The sequence below is a fragment of the Monodelphis domestica genome, chromosome 7, assembly GCF_027887165.1.
Source record: "Monodelphis domestica isolate mMonDom1 chromosome 7, mMonDom1.pri, whole genome shotgun sequence".
Taxonomy (NCBI): Eukaryota; Metazoa; Chordata; class Mammalia; order Didelphimorphia; family Didelphidae; genus Monodelphis; species Monodelphis domestica.
This window is the reverse complement of record NC_077233.1, coordinates 50,074,059-50,092,104: the sequence shown is the minus strand read 5'-3', so window position 1 is coordinate 50,092,104 and position 18,046 is coordinate 50,074,059. Positions and strand designations below refer to the sequence as shown.

General features: G+C 37.3%; 1 pseudogene; it reads left to right on the top strand.

The window, feature by feature from the left end:
- Positions 1-14,282, top strand: part of LOC130455585 (NEDD4-binding protein 2-like 2) — a 198,569-nt pseudogene extending 184,287 nt beyond the window's left edge.
- The last annotated feature ends 3,764 nt before the right edge of the window (positions 14,283-18,046 follow it).

The window sequence follows — 18,046 nt, the reverse complement described above, 5'->3', positions numbered from 1 at the left end:
TCAGTTTTGCTGGATAGCTTATTCTTGGTTGAAGACCCAGCTCTCTTGCCTTTCTGAAAAGCATGTTCCATGCCTTACAATCATTCAGAGTGGAACTTGCAAGGTCTTGTGTGACCCTGATTGGCATTCCTTTATATCTAAATTGTCTTTTTCTGGCTTCTTGTAGGATTTTTTCTTTTGTTTGAAAGCTTTGGAATTTGGCAATTACATTCCTGGGAGTTGTCTTTTGGGGATTTAGTGTATAGGGTGTTCTGTGAGCTGTGTCAGTGGCTGTATTGCCCCCTTGTTGTAGAATATCTGGGTAATTTTCTTTGACTATATCATGTATTATGATGTCAAGTTTGCTGTTTATTTCTGGCTTTTCTGGAAGTCCAATTATTATTAAATTATCTCTTCTTCCTCTATTTTCCAAGTCAGTCACCTTGTCAGTGAGATATTTTATGTTCTCTTCTAATGTTTTGATCTTTTGGCTTTGCTTTATTGATTCTTGCTCTTTTCCCTGCTCGTTGTCTTCCAGTTGCCTAGTTCTGACATTTAAAGCCTGGTTTTCCTTTTCAGTTTGGTCAAACCAGTTTTGTAGTCGTGTGAAACTCTTTTGCATTAATTCCCACTTTTCCTGCCAGAAGGCTCCCATCTTTTTGATCATTCCTGATTCAAATTCTTCCTGATTTTGTGGAGAGTTTCCATTTCCATTGGAAAGTTTCAGAGGATTTGCTTGTGTTTCCTCTTCTATCTCCTCTGTATATTGTATTTTTGCTTCATAAAATGTGTCCAACGTTGCCCACTTCTTGTTTTTCTTGTTGTTTTGAGGCTTTTCTGTGCTGTTTTCCATCTCTATCTCATTGAGAGGGGCTGGCTCTTCTTTGATCTGTCTGGTGTTCAGTGGCTTTAGCCCCAGGCAAATTGTCTGTCTTCCCCAGGAAGCCAGGAATTGTTGGTGTTTAGGTGTTTCGGTGTTACTGCCCTCCTCAGTTCCCTCCCGATGCTTCTCCGTTGCCTTACTTCTACACTCTGAGCCTGGATTGGCACTCTCCACGAGGTGTTTCACTGCCTTTGTTGGTCAGCCAAGACTGCACTCTGAGGGGGAGGGGCTGTGGCTTTCTGGAGCTCCAAGGGCTGGTGATTGGATTAACTTCACCTGGGTTGTAGTGAGTCTGCCCTGAGGCAGGGACCTTCCATGAGACTCAGATGAAAGGATCTAGCCAGGGGGCTATAGGCTCACTCCTGTCTCTCTCTGTTTCCCTGCTGTCTGTGTTGGGTGCCCCCGCGTCTGGGTCAGGTTGTTTTCAGGGTGAGGCCTTTAGAATAGCTGGCCCTGGGGCCCTTTTGCCGGCTCTGAGGTTCCCGCTGCTGCCTCAAATTCAGCGCTCTGGGTTGGGGGGATGGGACCTGGCACCTTCCTTCTGCCTACCCCTTAGATCCAAGTGATCTCAGGTTCTGGCTTTTGGGGGGCTGTACCTTTTGATCCAGGTCCAGGTCCAGGAGGAGGAGGGTTCCTGGGGTCCATTCTGTTGTTTGTTTTGAATTTTGGGGCCCTAGGAGCATTCAATTTGAGATCAGTAAGGAAGGGTTTCTGGAGGTCTGAACTTTAGCTTTCTCTAAGCTGCCATCTTGACCGGAAGTCCCTCTTCAGACTTTTTAAGTACCAAATTTGAAACTTTCCAAAAGGTTTAAGCTCTGGTAGCCATAACTCTGCCTTCAGAATTTAGGGGAAATTCACTATGTTTTCCTTTGGAGGAAATAACACAAAGTAGAAAATATGTATTATTGGACAAAAATAACGTTGACCTGAAAGTCAAGAAAATCAGCATATTACAGTGAATAGAGAGTTGGCCTCAAACCTAGGAAGTTCTGGGTTCATGTCTCACCTGTGATACATACTCACTCTGATATTTTCTTTTTAACCCTTACCTTCTGTCTTAGAATTGATGCTAATTTTCAGTCCAAGATATGAGTGGTAGGGGCTATTCTAAGGAGGTCAAGTGACTCACCCAGGTCACTAATTAACCTATGTAACAAGGAAATCACTTTAAAAGACTGATATATATTAATTTAAGGTCGCCAAGGAATTCAGCTATGTAATTCCTAAATGAAAACTCAAGTCAGCTGTCAGCCTTTTATAGAGTTTAATTACAAACAGGAGGAAGAAAAGAATTAGAGATAGAGAGAGAGAGGGAGAGAGAAAGGGGAAAGAAGGGAATAGGGCTTAAATAACCCTTCTGTTTAGGCTGGGCCAAAAGGCCCAAGCCCTTAGATAGCTGAGGCAAAGAAAAGAGATCAGTCCCTATCCTATGGTTCTGGTACTCTTGGCCAGGCACTTAACCTTCCAGCTTTCTAGACAACAAGTTAAAACCATAAAGCTCAGAAAAGGTTCTGACATGAAGTTTCCTCACCAGGAAATTGCCAAAGCTAATGAAATCACAGGTCCACTCTTTATCTCCTTTAGGGAACCAAGGAAATTATAGCTGTGCAATCTAGCCGCAGACCATTTACCTGAAATCCAAGTAACCCCTGTTAATCCAATAAATGTTTCTGTACAAGGAAGTGTTGTTCGGGCTTACTTCTTAGCTCTTTTTTTAAAGTCCTACCTTTTCCTGACCCATCTATTGATCCTTTGATTTCTGACCTAGTCTCTATCCTACACTCACCTCAAAAAGTCACTGAGAATGAACCATTGACACCTGGAAATCATCTCATTTTTCAAACCCTCCCAAAACCCATTTCTCTTCTATAATTAAATATAAATGGGACCGTGTTAATAAGGATCTTATTAATGAATGTAATAGAACCGTTTTTGTAATAGTGATACAAGTAATTGGGAAAGGTTTTGTAGGGGTGGAAGGAGAATAAATTCATTGGCTCATAGGCATCAGGGCTTGAATAGAATCTATAGCTATAGGCAAACTATTCAATATTATAAGTTGTTCTCTGAATAATAGTATCTGAGTTGAGTGGATGATGTGGTTGCTTATGGAGTCATTCACAATACTCCATTGACCTCTCCAGCTTAGTCCCTGAGACTCATTTTCAGGATAAATATTATTGACAACAAAGATTTTATAGGTATCTGCTTTGTGGAAAGTGTTGTGGTTATTTCAAAGATGTATAATGATATCATTGCTTTTCTGGAAATTCCAGTCTGATTCTTGAAATAAGATGTGGGGGAAAAAAAGATCCTAAGTGGTAGGATGATGTATGTGCCAGTGAGTGATACATAGAAGTGCAACGGGAGTTCTGAAGATTAAAATATCATATCCAACAATAAGAGGCAGAGAGGATCATGGAATTGTGAGGTCAATCACCGGTGTATAGTCAGTCTGAGTCATCTGATTGATGCGGAAAAAGCTGATTGAGTCTTTTTCAAAGAATTGATTGACTACTCAGACTAACTCTGTTGTGAGGAAACAAGCTTTATTATAAGAGAGTATAGTAATAGAATGGCTGTAAGTCAGTAAGTAAGTGAGGTAAGGTAAGGAGGCAAGTTGTTGTGGAAAGTTAAAGGAAGTGACGGTAAAGGGGTTTAGGGGTTTTCAGGAATGCTTTTTATCTTGAATAGTAATAAAAGAAGGGCTCATTTGTTTGGGCAGTTGTTGCCTTCTATTTCTAAGGCACTGATGTCACTTTACCCATGGTCCACTTTGGTTGTGTGTCTTTAGCCATGATTCACTCTGTTTGCCACTGTGGGAGGACACTAAACTATAATGAAAATGGGGTGCTAATGCTATGTTAAATGACTAATGTTTGGTCAAATTTTGCCCTTTTCTGCAGAGACTCTAAAGAACGTAGAGACTGTAGAAAATGAACATTTCTTTAATCTGGTTCTATGTGAATGGGAAACTGAACCATCTGTACTTACTATCTAAAGACCCCTTACCATGGACCCAGGTTATGTCTAAACTTAATGTGAGGAGTTTTCTCATTAATGTAAATCTAAGAATCTCATGTTGTATCTGAAAGGTGGTTCCATATTAATCCATCAGTTATTTTTTCTATGTCCTTTTGATTGTTTCCACCCATTTGGCAGGGTGTGTGGGACATTTCAGCCCACATTCCACCACCTTCTTTCCTTTCTCAATAAATTTTACTCCTTTCCTGTGGATATTGCCTATTATTAATCCTTTAGGCAAGATTCCAATCTCAACCCTCCCCCCACTTCACTGTGACCTGCACAAACAGCCTGAAGGAGATGGCAGTCCAAAAAATACCCTGAGGCATGTACACTAATCCCATTTCCTTTAGGTACTGTAATGAGGAGGACCTGAGTTGGTACTAATCCCATCTCTTCATTTCCTCCTCTTTGAAAGCTTACATCCTTCAGTACTGTCTTGCCCTTATATGCAAGTTGTTTACTCCTATCTATTAAGGCAGCACACAGTTTGTATTCTGGGCTGGCCAAATCCAATCCCAAGCAGGCATTCTGTGCTAAATATAATCCTTTTAGTTTTCTTTTCCTGAATATTCCTCATTCATCATGGCAAAGCCCAGACTAACACTTTGTCTTTTTTGTTTGTTTGTTTGAAAGATAATTCATGGAATTTGTGACTGATTCAATGACATGTATAAAATTCATCCTACCAAATACAAACTAAATAAGTTTGAAACAATTAAGCCACCTCTCACTCAGCCCATTATTTTGAAGTTATTATTAAGGACTTTTAGTACTGTAGAGGGATTTGAACATTAACCATACGTACAAATTAGGGCAAGAGAGCGTTCATAAAGAAACAGAAAGTCCTAAATATGGCTAGGAAGACAAGGATTCAAATCTCAACTCTAGTAATTACTTCAAGGGACCTTGAACAAGTTCCTTCAGTTTTCTGAATTTGAATTTCCTCTACTGAAAAATGGGAGGGTTGGGCTACATTGCCACTGAGGGAGGTCACTATTTCTAGATTTAAGATTACAAGATCCTGTTGAAACAGTGGCTGCCAAAAGGCAGGTAACTGTAAATTCTTCCCATGTAGTCTCATCCCTTTACAGCTGGAAAGGATCTGAGAGGCACTACAATTCAACACTTTCATTTCACAGATGAAAAAACAGGCCCAGAGATGTGGAATTTCTAGGAAAATATCATGTATTTACATAAACAATAGAACTAGGAATCAAATCTAAGTCCTATGCCTCTAAATCTATTGATTTTTCTAACCTATCACATTGAAGAAAGGACATAGAAGAGAAAGGCAGAAGGGCTGGTATAGAGTAATCCATACACATTAAGAAAACAAGGTACCTAAAGAAATTTGGCAAAAAAAGAGGCAAAGCATTATAGAATCTTAGAGTTGGAAGGACAATAGATGTCATCTTCTCTCCCCTTCCATTCCCATCCATTTAATCCCTGCTACTTGGCCATTAAATTCCTTAAATCTCTCTATCACTAATTCAATGTTTTTGGTCCCATTGTTGAATAACTGTGGTTGTTCAAAAAGTTCTCCATGTTACCAAATTTATCTTCTGTGTAGGTGCTACTCAAGAAAGTTAGATTTGCTCCCGTAAACAAGTCAGAACAACTCCAATACTTCTATTGACCGAAAACTAGCCATTATAATATAATAAGTATAATATAATAACAGTAACTCACATATCTTTAGCCCTTTATGAATTATAGAATCCCTTCCTCATAACAAACCTATAAAGTAAGGAGCTCCAGAAGTATTATGCCAATTTTATAGAAGAGGAAACTAAAACTTAGAAAAATTAAATGGCTTTCCTATGGTTACAAAGGCAAGGTAAGGTATTAAATGGAACAACACTGTCAGGTCCCACATTGCTTCTCTGTTGAAGGGCCAATTAAATCCTCACCAGGAACCTCCTATTTGAACTATAGAAGGATGGATAATTAAACCAGTTGCCAGGAACACCTGCTCTGCTCTATTTCTTGTGATCCAACTTTGGCACATCCAATATTCTGGCCCTGGACTTCCTCAACGTTTGCCTTGCCAATGTTACCAGCTGATCGGACTGGCTTGCTACTGCACTGAATCCTATTTTTTCCCCAAGCTCTTCTACTCCTTGATGCTTTCAAATAGTATGTTAACTTTGCCTCATTCCCCTGAAAGTTGTTCCTACTGTGGCTTACATAAAGCATTTGTGGATCTGATCCCCTTCTCTGTCCTGAGCCAAATGTCTTTGGCATTCGGTGTTCTAACAGCTGTTTCTGAGACTTCAAGTTACTAGTCTTTCACCTGTTTCTGGCTTTCTGAGTCTTCCTTGTAAGCAGGCTGATATTTTGTATGCCAGAAGGAGTTGCTGAAGATCAACATCTTTGAAGCTTGGACTTTCAACCAGGGGAAGATTAAAATTTATCTTGTGATTGCCCAAGGTCTAGTGGCAGAATTCAGATTCAAACTCAGGTCTGCTGATTCTAAATCCAGTAACAATGGTCAGGTATGGTTACAGAAACCCAAAGGAGGAATGTGTTACTCAGCTCCAACTGGAGATGTTCAGGACTCAGTTGTCCAATTAGACATACATTTTGACATGGATAACATAACACTTTTTTTTTTGACTTCTAGGAATATTTGCAACAGAAGTTGCTATTGTTGTTTTTAGTGGTGAGGGTCATGGTGGCATGTTAAAATTTTTAGTGGGGAATAGATTTAGATGGGAGAAAGGATTTAGCAATGATGTCAGAAAAAGAAAAAAGAAGAGGATCACTGAAGCATCTTGATTCAAAGATGGGAACCAAAGAAAAAGCAAAATGAATAATGGACAAAGACAGACATGTTTAAAAATGAGCTGTTGAATTTAATATAGTCTTTAGAAGAACGTTAGCTGTATTTTAGAGACATTTGTGTTTCATCTACAATCCCTTTTTATCTTCTACTGCGTTTAAAGAAGTGTATATTGTATTTGATAATCATTAAAATAAAAGAAACAAGAGAAAAAGAGAGAAAAGGGAAAAAAGAAGAAAACAAAAATGAAGGAAAGAAGGAAAAAAATTAGTGTTCTGTTCAAAATATCAGTTTGGCAATGTCTTTCTTCTTCCTTCCATTCTCTTTATGCCACAGGCATTACATAAGTTGATCTTTGGGGTAAATTGACATGGGGTCACAACATAACCATGCAAATTTTAAAGATGTACGTTTTCCTAAATCACAAATGCTATTTTCACAGTCGATGTCTTCATTGGCTAGAAATGAAAAAAGGATGACCAATTTGCTGGTTATAAATATGTTTTTTTCTCTACCATTCAAAGGTAAACTCTTTGAGAGCAGAGATTGCTTTTTTTTTTCCTTTGTGTCTCCAGTACTTATCACAGTTGATTAGTACATATACTTCATGAATTCTTATTGATTGATTTCTTTATTGATCATCATTCCTTACTATAATAGTCCTTCACATGCACCATCCTATTAACTATTATATGGTGGTTGAAAAGAGAACCCCACCAATTGTCTATAATTTTCACAAAATATTCTCCTCTTAAAGCAAGCATCTGCATGGTCATTTTTCTTTTAGTCCCATACCAAATGCAATTGAAACAAAAAAAATAATAGAGTGAAGAGAATAACAACAAAAGAATTTTAAATTTTGCTGATGGCTTCAAAATTGCTCTAATGAAAACATCAGATGATAAAACCTACCCATTTGGGTTGCCCATGGCCTAATAAGGCTTCTATTGTGGACTTTTCATTTTGCTGTTATCCTCAAATAGGCGGCACAGGAAATAGGACCTTTTTAAATTGCACAGATGTCTCAGCCTGGTAAATTAATTATTGAACAGTCACTACCAAGTACTGCTGACATGTGTGTAGCTTGACAAGCCTGCTATAATATCTGACTCTTCTAGGAAAGTAATTCTATGAGGGAATTGCTTCTGAAAGAAGTAGGGAGTGGATTCACCCAGGTGACAACTATGTCATGGCAATCAATAGAAGAACTACAAAAAATCAAATATTAATGAAAGATGGATTTGACCATACCCACAATCAGTAGTTTTTGTAAATGCCATTTTACTCCCACTGTCCGCTTTCCAATCAGGCCTGAGTATGAGCTCAGTGACACTAAACTCATGGTGACATTTCTCATTTCAATTATTTCCTGAAGCACTGTACTCCTCCTCCTTCTCCCACCTCTTGTCAAGAAACTCAGGGAACATAATGAAATACTCTATCAAATATGGAGTTGGGGCTTGGGTAAGTAAGCAAGGCGAGAGCCTTGTTGATCTTTCTGAATGCAGAACATAACACTTCCTAATTTGAAAAGCCAGCAGGAGACTTTGTGGGGGATATCAGCCTATACAAAAACATCATCAGGATAATTTAACCTAAAAAGTGTAGGTACTTGTATTGAGCAAAATTAGCTGCTAATTATTTGCATGTAGGCAGCTCTCCACATAAAAACCTCATAATCTGGATACCGGTACCACACCGTTGGTTCTCCAAGGTATATGTGGTCATTTACTGAGTAGATTTAGTAGAATTGTTAAGAACCCACTATTTGATTGCCCATTTTACAAAATAGCAAAACCATGGGAAGGGAACTAGTGAAATTCATTGAAAATAATTGTTTAGGATTGTTTAGGCAAAACAAGTTGATTAGCTACTGGATTGACCTCACCATCTCAACTATGTTGAACAGTTGGATCAAATTACAGATTTTCCAGTTGAATTGATTTGGTCAATTCCATCAAGAGAGTTGAACTAATTCAGAATATTTGCAACTTGTCTTCAGAGAGTTTCATGTATCACTTCTTCTCTTGTATGGGACAATACTAAAAACTACTAAGACTCAGACTGTCAGTGAGCTTGCTAAGTTTGAGATACCTTAGGTTTACATTATTTGGTAAAAAAAAATCCAGGAGGGTTTTATTCTATCCAAAAGTTTGACAATTTATAGAAAAAAAATTTAATTAATCTTGGTACTTTCTTTTTTAAACATTATTTTATTTGGTCATTTCCAAACATTATTAATTGGAAACAAAAATCATTTTCTTTTCCTCCCCCCCCACCTCTCCCATAGCCAACGCACGATTCCACTGGGTATCACATGTGTTCTTGACTCGAACCCATTTCCATGTTGTTGGTATTTGCACTAGAATGTTCATTTAGAGTCTCTCATCAGTCATATCCCCTCGACCCCTGTAGTCAAGCAGTTGCTTTTCCTCGTTGTTTTTACTCCCACAGTTTATCCTCTGCTTGTGCATATTATTTTTTAGATCCCTGCAGATTGTTCAGGGACATTGCATTGACACCAATGGAGAAGTCCATTACCTTCGATTGTACCACAGTGTATCAGTCTCTGTGTATAATGATTTCCTGGTTCTGCTCCTTAATCTTGGTACTTTTTCAAAGATGTAGGAAGTGTATGGTGTTAGGTAAGCCTACATGTCAGTCATCTATAGCATCATTCATTTGACAACTGGGGAGATGAGAGTTATCACTTATTTGTCCTTCATTTCCAAAAAGGAACAATGATATCATAGGGGGAATATCTTGCCTCATGAATGAATTGAATTTAAGTAAGGCAGAGTTGCACAAAAATTTGAGCTTCATTCCACTGGGGAAAGTTTTCCCATGCTTGGGATTGCCCATCAGTTACCCTCAACCTGGTTTAACCCATCTTCCCAGATGGTTTTCTAGAATGTGGCTGTTGCACATACTATAATCTTGGAACCACAAGTGAGAGTTGAGTGCAAGATGGATACCAACGATGGATGAACATCACTGAAAAGGGCTCAGCAAGCCCTAACACAAGAGATGCTAGTCCTTCTTTTTACAAATATGAGGGTAGTATTGCAATGGAAAGATGGTTTCGATGGTCAGAGAATAGCATGTTTCCTTAAGCCGAGCAAATAGGTAATAAAAAAGATGTTGCCTAAGGTTATGGACAGCTTTTATCATAAAGTAATTTTGATATTAAACTCTGTGGGAATATAATCAATGTCTCTCGTGCTATGGAGACTATATATACAACCTTTCCATAACATTCAGTTCAAGTAACCAAAGCTCTTATTTGGACCTAAAAATGGGAAAATTTAAATTATGATTTTGCCCCTTCTGTTCACTTTATTCAAGATAATACCAATTTTATTTTAAATTTTATTCCTGATTAACTTTCCTGGTAAATGTTTTGGACACTTAGCTTGCTTGTATAGATCTCTTATCTAAGCTACATAATAAGGCGTTATGATGCCAGTTTACTCTCTCTTTTATTTTTATTTCTTAATTTTCAGTTAGGTTTATTACCTTTTTAAAAAATCATCTCAAGAGGTCAAAATTTTCCCAAAGTACAAATTAAAATACATGTTCCCAATTGATTTTTAATGTGTGCTCTAGTGTGTTGATAGCTGACTTTAAGGCTAAGAAAAACCTTGATTAAAATATTTACTGTGCTATATAGAAGCCATGTGACCCTGGGTAATGCACTTAATGACTCAGTATCCCAGACAACTTTCTAAGATTATAAGTTATTGAAAAAGGTACCGATCTCCACTGATAGCAGTAGTTTTCTTTTCAGGAATTCTCTATACCAATAAGAATGAAGACTTAGTCCAATCTGATAGTTATATAAGGGCCCAAAGGCTTGAATGTGACCTCTGTTACTGCTCCTCTATATAAAATCCTTTTCTTTCTTAAAAGTTGAGATATAAGAGAACAAATTGACTAATTCAATCCCCCAAATGGAATCATACAAAAATTCCAGATAACCATAGTGACTTTTTGGGCCTTAATTCTTTGATAATTTTGATAATTCTTTTTTTGGGGGGGGCTTAATTCTTTGATAATTTTCTTTGATAGACTAGATTTTTGCCTAGGATTTCTTCTTGAATTTGTAGATAATAATATCTCAAGTATAATTAAGGAATTGAAGATGTGTAAATGGTACAAAAGATGAATTACGTCATCTACAATGTGTCAGACTCGTACTTCAATGCATCAATGGCCTCGTCAATGTGGTTATTGTTCCTTGTGGTGTAGAGCATAAGCCATATATAAATTTTTAGTCAATGTGACTTCTTTTAGTGCATTTCTCTAAATTCTCCAAGGCACTTATGATTTAGATTTTACTCTAGAACTTTTGATACATTGTAAATATCTTGGAATTCATAGATCGTCCATTGGTTATTTCTGACCTTCATTACATAAAAAATTCAATCTATCATTGGAAAAGGATATGGTCTTTTCTGTCTTCCCTTACATACCCCATACTACTATATAAAACACTGCAGGTATGAGGGCTTGCTGAGCCCATTTCATCTTCCTTTGATAATTACTTTCTACCAAAGTCTACCCTGTGGCTTCAAGAAGCTATAGCATGTATGGTAGCCACATTCCAGTAAAACTTTCTTAGCATGCAGGCTAAGTCAGGTTGAAAGTAACCAACAGGTATTAAACTCCTTGGTGAGTTAGGGAGATGACGACTCCAAGCATGGGAAGACTTCTGCTGTTAGGATGGTTAGATGAGAACAGTTTGTTCCAGTGACCTTGAAGGCAGCTGAAATAGGCACTGTTGAGTGCTTAGAGCTTGGTCAGACATCAAAGATGCCAGGGTCATCCACTGTATCTCAGACTATTCCCAGACATCCTGAATTTCGTCTTGGCACTGGACTTCAGTGATTCAGAAAGAGAAAATGAAGCTGACAACTTTGTGCAACTTTGCCTCACTTAAATTCAGCTCATGCACAAATCAAGACATCATTCCATGTCATTGATCCTTTTTGAAAATGAAAGTAAAGGGAGGGAGTCCTCAGAACTAACTTGCAGCCACTAGCACTGAGAGTCAATACTTCCCAGGTTTGCTTTTGTCCTTTATCACAGATGCCTTATCATGAAAATTAACCTAAGTCTCTGTGATAAAAAAAAAACTAGCAAGGGAAACATGCAATAAAAATCTGAAATCAGTAGAAGAGGCTTATATTATTATATTCCATGATGGTGATGATCATTTTCACAGATATTAAGAGAAAACAGAGAACACCTGGATACTTTTATCCATCTTTGATAACAAGGAAAATGGAAAAATTCAGGAGAACAAGATGGAACATACAGATTTGTTGAAACCTTTGAGGGATATGTAAGCCTTTAAAATGGACCAGATATTGAATCATTTCATTCAGAAGTCCTAAAGGATTCAGACCCTACAGTAGAATCCATGAATATCAGCAAAGTATCTAGAAAAGACTCTACTTTTCTGATAATAGTAAAATCCAAGTTTTCTATCCCACTTAGTGCAGAGGAAGTGGAAAAAGCAAAAGCAAAACTTTCATAGGATCTATTTACAAAAATTCTGAGGAAAATAAATGAGGTTAAAGAAAGCATCACCAAAAAAAGTTACTGGTGGACTGGAAAACAAACAGAGCCCCTCTTTTAACAAATTGGATATAGACAATGAGCTATTATCTTTTACAAAGAAATTTCACAAAAAGTTTTTTACAAAGTTTTAAAGATTTACATATTTAGAAAGCTTCACAAAGAAATTCATGAGCTTGAGAGTGAAAAAAGATTTGGAAAGTAATTGTCAGGTATTTAATGCCCACTCAGGATCAATTTAGTTTATGTTTTCAAGGCCTTTATGATGAAAACTTAAAATCTGATGATGACAAGGACAAGACACTTGGTTTAGTACGATACAATCATCTCCTGGTGTTGAGCAATATTTTAGTAATGAACCAGATAGTTGGAACACTGAATAGCCAATAAATAGACAAGTAAAACCTACATTTTTAAACCACCCAGTTCCTTCCTTTAGGTCTAAATGGCAACCATTAGAATCCTCTTTAGTTCCTCATGATGTTTTTCCTTCTGGGTTCAATTATCATTTAAATGTTCAAAGATTTATCCCCTCTCCATCTCTACCACCAAATATTTTCCATGATCAAAATGTTAAATAATGTGAAATGTCAATGGATATAATGTAAATGTTGGCATCACAAATTAGAATTGTCCAACATTTGATCAAACAGACATTCTGATTGTGCTGAGAGTAATAGTAGCACATGTGAACTTTGGATTCACTCCACTCTGCTTAGTCTTTGGAATTTTAGCAACCAAAGAATATACACACCCCCACTTAAAGATTAAATGTGGGGAGGATGGCCTATGACCGCCATGTGCTAGCAAGTGACAAATCAGAAACAACTGACTGAACCATGGGCTGTCCTAAGCCAAGCTTAAGCCACCATTGGTTCATGTGAGACAGGAAGTGATGTAAAGAACTGGCTATATATTTTACATCACTTCCTGTGAAAGCTCTCTTGGCGGTGTTGGGAGCTTTTGCTGGTGTTTGACCTGCTCCCGGCTTTGGAGGACTTTGGCAGTGGAGATCACTGAGAGGAGCTCTGTAGCATGGTTTAGGTGAGGCGGTTTCCCTGAAGGACCTTGTTGAGTGAGAAGGCTAAAGCCTCTTTCCCTTGACCTGCTGAAGGCACTATCTTGGAGGAGGCCTCCTGGCTGGAAGTCGAGTTAGATTTAATCTTCTGAGAAGGCCCCTTGGCTGAGGCCTCTGAACTCCCCTTGGCTTAGGCCAGACCGGAGAAAATCTTATGCCCTTTCCCTCTTCTCCTTTTTCTTAATTTATTCCTTCTATTGTAAGTAAATCAGCATAAAATACCAAACTGACTTGAGTATTTTATTGGGATTGAATTTTAATCCCTGCCAACCAGTAATATAATATATTCAGTAAACATCCCTAAAATTTACCCTTAACACACACAGGCCTCTAGAAGTTAATGCAATAAGCAAGATGGACAAGAGAATAAAGGTTTCTGTGAAACAAAAAGAGAATCTTGGGAATACCCTTCTCTATACCAAATGGGAAAAAAAATAAAACAGGCAAGTTTTTAAACCAGTCACTCAACAAGGAAAAACTAAACAGGCTACTTGTCTTTTTAAGAGGTCTGCCTGGGTCAGGGAAAACAATACTGACTTGTGTTCTGTTTGGTCAGAATCATGGTAGCATTGTACTTAGCACTGAGAATTATTTTCTGCATCAAAATGCATACATGTAATGTTAGACAACTTGGTGATGCCCATAACTGGAACCAGATCAGAGCCAAGAAAGCTATTATCAGAGAAGATCTCCAGTAATAATAGATAACACTAATACTCGTTTGGGAAATGAAGCCATATGTGGAAATGGCTACAGGCAAAAGATAGCAAGTGGAGTTCCATGAACCTGAAACATGGTGAAAATTTGAACCTAAGGAATTAGAAAAGAGAAATAAATATGGAGTGTCTCATGAAAAGATTACTCAGATGTTGGATCATCATGAATATAAAATGTCTATCTCTATTGTAAGAAATTCAGTGAAATCTCCATGTAGAAGATTTGAGAGGCTTTGAAGACAGGTGGAGAAGCTCTCTAGACTCATCGAATCAGTTATATGTTACAAAATCACTAATATTCCATTAGCTTTCAACTTAAATGAGCTTGTGGCTTACTCTTTAAAAACAAATTAAGACTTTCTGGGGATTTTAAAAGAGTTTCAACTCTAATAAAAAAAAGAACCATCATTACCACACAGTTTGTTTCCAGAAAACTGTTTAAATTTTAAAATGTAAATAAAAAATAGTATATAAAATTGTGCATTATTTTAAAATAATTTTCATTTTACTAATTTTGATTTAAGTAAAATACTTGAATACTGTAATGTGAAAAAAAAGAAAATAAAGGTCAAACAACAACAATATACATATGTATGTATATTTGTGTATGTATCCATATACACATTCATGTATTCACATAGATGTACATATATAACTGATGAGATACTTTGTGATGCTTCTCCATCAACATTTTTTTTTATCATATGATATGCTACTCTTTGAATAATCTCCCACTTTATTTCTTCACTGCTCTTTTGATTTCCCTCTTACCTTCTGCAATGTCTCTTCATTAGTCTCCTTTTCTGGATCATCAGCTATCTCTTGATCCCTAATTATGCAAGACTTAGGGCTCTGCTCCCGGTTTCCTTCTTTAATCTTCTTATACTCATTCTCATGATCACATCAGATCCCATGGGTCTCATAATGCAGATTAACTCCCAGAACTATTTATCCATCTCCCATTGCTCCCCTGACATGAGGCTCAATTCCACTATCCATTCTTCAACTTCACCAACAACATGTGCTGACCAAGTGCTACCAACAGGTAATATACACAAAGCCCTGGGAGTGACTTTGCCACTAGACTATAAGCCCTACTTCTAGCCCAACCTTCATAGACCCTATCTAGGGAAGCAGGTTCTATGGATAAAGGGTCTATCATTTCTACCAACTATTATACATGGAGTAGGGAAATGAGTCTAGATGAAGTAAGAAGGCCTCCTGAGAGAGAGATAAATGGTAGCCCATGATAGACAAGCCAAACCACCACCACCCTGAATACCATATTCTCTGAAACTTGCTATAGTCTAGAACCTTGAATCCAAGAGGCTTGTGAATTTCAATGCTTCCCAACCTAGTGTCCATAGTCATTATTCTGGGAAGCAATCCCTGTGGAATTTTAACATGGCAATTTCTCCTGAAGGTTTGACACCTTCTATAGCTTCTGAACACCCAGAAAGTGAAGTTCTTGTCACTGAAACCCTTGTCAAATTGCTTATGGCAGAAATAAATATCATTTTATCAATGGAAATTGTATTAAAGAGCCATCATTCATGTCTGCTATGCTACCACACGCTAAGGTTAATGAAAAAGGCAAGGGAAGGTGAAAAGAGGAAATAAATATTTATTAACCACCTTATAGATGCCAGTTCTGTGCTAAGCTCCTAACAAATATTAAATCTTTTGATCCATGGGACCTTTAGCTAATGTCCTACTGAAGCCTACCATTTGTATTGTTTCTCCTTTTAGAATATGAGCTCACTGAGAACAGGGATAGTGTTACAGCTTTGTTAAGTTTATTTTAATTAGAATTTGTTGCTTAGCTGTGGACTCAGTCTGTGACTTGCCAATTTGTGTATGACTACATAAAACGTGCCACCCATCCCAAACCATTATTATGTTATGGATCTTTGCTTGATTTAGGAATTTGTTGTTGTTTTCTCCTCACAGATATTGTTACAAGGGAATCACTTTAAAAGACTGATATATATTAATTTAAGGTTGCCAAGGAATCAGCTATGTAATTCCTAAATGAAAAACTCAAGTCAGCCGTCAGCCTTTTTTGGAGTTTAATTAAAATAGGAGCAAGAAAGGAATTAGAGATATATATAGAGAGAGAAAGGGGAGAGAAGGGAATAGGGCTTAAATACCCCTTCTGTTTAGGCTGGGCCAAAAGGCCCAAGCCCTTATATAGCTGGGGCAAAGAAAAAAGATCAGTCCCTATTACTCACGTGTCCAAAATGGAGAAACAGTCTCAGAGGCCCCCACCTTCAGCTTCCTCCAGAGCAAGCTTCCTCAGAGCCCAGGAACCACACCGCTCAAAAAACTCAACCTCCTCCAGTCTCCAGACCCTCCTATCTTTAAGGAAACCATCCAAGTTGCCTCCCCTCAGTCCTCACATCTACCAATCACTCTTCATCAATTTCCCTGTCAATGGAAGCTCTCGCTTAACCCAGGACCGCCCAGAGGTTTCTGGCTTTTGCACATGTCTGTTGAAGGTCATATTTTCAAATGATTAAATCTATACTCCTTTGCTACAGCCCTTTCTAAATCCTGTTAACTTGAGTATGGTAGAGATTGGAATAATTAAATTTTGATCTAGGCTGCAGCCCTTACTCAATCCTATTAGGACTGAATAGGGTGGAGATTTATTCCAAGTATCTCCATTGTATCAATTCTAAAATCAATCAAGACTCAAAGAAATTCCTGTTCTATGCTTAAGCATAGGTCAAAGTCCTTTCCATTGTTCAGCAAAAGGTTTCTGTCCTAAAGTAATCTTAAGAAGGGAAGAGAAGGAACCTCCCATGCCAATGGGGTTCCCATTCCAATAGACTATCAGTAAGAAATTTTCCAAGTATGAAATATCCCAATGGTGAAATTTTCAACAATTATGAGTCTAAGGAATTTTGAGGTTTACAATCCCCCCTGATGATCATTGGGAGACTAGTCTCCCCATTGATCATTTAACATAATCATTTTGTAGTTCTAAATTCACTTCTAACTAAAGATATATACAATATTCAATTTTCTAGGAGAAATTAGAATAGTGAGAGAGGAAATAGAAAAGAAAAGAAAGCAAAACCAATGTTTGCTAGGCGCATTGACAGAAAGCCAAATTAGGGGCAGTCCCTTTTGGCATAAATGTTACAATAAATGTTCAATCAAAAGTTCAGTCCAATCAATCACATCCAAAGTTCATTCTTGATCTTCTTGATGAAGTGTAGGTTTTTGGCATCTTTCTGCAACAGTTCATTCTCTGGATATAAAAGTTTCAAGCTTCTTTCTTGAAGATCTTTTCTCAAACAAAATCAAAGTCTTTGAATTTTTTATAAAAGTAAAATCTTAAACAAAAGTCTTGGATTTTTATAAAAATACAATCTCAAGCAAAAAAATTCAAAAATTCTTAGATTTTAAATTAAAATACAATCCCCCCTGAAGTAAGTATTAAAAAAAAATATCAAGTTTAGCTCAGAATGCAATGTTCAGTTATGGGGTTGTATGTGTCAATTATCAAAAGAATAGAAAAAATAATCAAAAACATAAGAAAAACTCAAAATAGACCTTGTATAGGTCCAGTTTAAAGTAATTTCTATCCCACAAGTATGTAGGACAGAATGCAGTAATATTTCACTTAGCCATTTGTAGCCAAGACTACAGGAAGTTGCCATAATATAAGAAGAAAAGAATTAGAATTCTATTTTGATGGGGAAATGTCATTCCCTTGTCTGATTTTTTTCCTTCAGAGATATAGGTAGCCAGCATGATAGTCAAGCTTTGTACTTGTTTGAGTACTTCAAAAGGAGTGTAGATACAAGGAAGTCCTACGACTTAAACATAAGTTAAGCGTCGCAACCTTGAGTCTCACTTTAATATTTCATGTGTGCTCTATTGGCACTATTCAGGTTTAGTCTGTGCTCCTTGTTTTTATCCCTTTTCCTGGAATCAGACACAAACATTAATCACAGTCCTATAATATTTTATCAATAAATGGCAGGTTCCCA